Source organism: Buceros rhinoceros, unplaced genomic scaffold (assembly GCF_000710305.1).
Source record: "Buceros rhinoceros silvestris isolate BGI_N320 unplaced genomic scaffold, ASM71030v1 scaffold38499, whole genome shotgun sequence".
In the NCBI taxonomy this organism is placed as follows: domain Eukaryota; kingdom Metazoa; phylum Chordata; class Aves; order Bucerotiformes; family Bucerotidae; genus Buceros; species Buceros rhinoceros.
Window position 1 is genome coordinate 6,876 of NW_010432752.1, and position 1,537 is coordinate 8,412.

The following is a 1,537-nucleotide window of genomic DNA, read 5'->3' on the forward strand; positions in this document are numbered from 1 at the left end:
ACCTCTCAAAGCACATGCAGCTCTGAGCCTTATGTCAGGTGATACTGAACAACAGAACTGGGAGAGGGAAGGGGGGGCCTGGAGGGGGAGGGGGACCTCGAGGGAAGATCTGCATCTCTCTGCTGGTGAACTGGTGTTTCTTCTGTTACCAAGTCAGGGCGGGGAAGGCAGGAATACTATTTTAATGCTCATTTTAAAAAGAAACACTACTTTAATGCTAACCCCCCTCAGTCGTCCCGGCTCTAAATACTGGTCAGGGAGCAAAGCCGGGCTGGAAGAGCTGTCAGCGACCTGTGACCTCCTCAGGCTGACAGGTTTGTCTGTGCCTCCCTGCCAGGTTCATCTTTTTGCGGTGCTCAAAGCTCTGAACTGCATAAATGCAGCAGTTTTGGCAGCCAGAGATGAGGGTGTTGGTGCAAACTGTTGGCTCTGGAGCTCAAGTCAAGGTTTCTTCCTGCCCCCGAATCCTGACTTGTCAACAGAGCACAAGAAGCGAGCGGCAGCAGCTCAGAAGGAGTTGATGAAGTTCAGATAGGCGTTCAGGAAACCCGTCGGATCTTCCAGCTGCGGGTAGTGGCTGATGTGGTCGTCCAGCACAGACACCGTGGACATGGGGAGCACCTTCCTGTTGGAGGAATGCAGCAAGGCTGAAGCTGCAGCTCCGCAGCAGCCAGCCAGGTGCCTCCGCTGAGGAGAACGGGACCCTCCCACACGCCTGGCATTCTGCCCCTAGCGTGGTCTGGGGACAAAACCCCCTGTTGCAGCTACAGCTGACCACTCTTCCATGTGCTGGATTTCTTCCGGTTGATTTGGAGACGAGCACCTCGGTTGGTGCCTCTGACCTCTGTCTGATGGCGTTTTAAAACGCACCATTGGCTCAACTGAGGACTCTGACTTCCAAACTGCAGGAGGCTCCAGCCGAATCACCTGGCTGTGCCGGCTGCGGAGGTGGGAGTTAAACACCGTGGGGAAAGGGAATGGAGGTACAGTCTGCGCCAACACCTCCCTCGACATGAAACCCCGGTGGCTGCTCCCGCTTACTTGTAAAGCTGCAGAAACTCTGGGTGCGGATTCACGGGGTCCAGGGGCCCGTAGATGAGATGCACTGCAAGAGGAGCACAGACAGAGCTGCTGTAGCCCACGGCATCCCTAAGCCAGGGCAAGGAGACCTGCCGTGGACACGCTCCCCCACGGAGCACAGCCCTCTGCTTAAGCGAGCCTTCCCCGGGAGCACAGATGCTCCCTGTGCCCTGCACAAACGGGGCTGGAGCCACATCGTCCTCTTCAGACTACGGCGAGGCTCCAGCGCTGGGGGGAAGGAGCCAGCACCGCGCTCCGGTGCCTTCAGGTGAGGAGTGATTCCCAACATCCCGCCCGGTCCCTCAAGGCAAAGGGGTTCCTACTCACGCGGGACGGAGGTTGACATCAAGGCCCCGACCCAGCGGTCTCGGTGCTGCTGTCGCTGGTTGATGTACTGCAAAATACTGGGGAGAAACCTGGTGTGAGGCAGCGGCCGGTGCCCGGAGGTGCCAGAAGC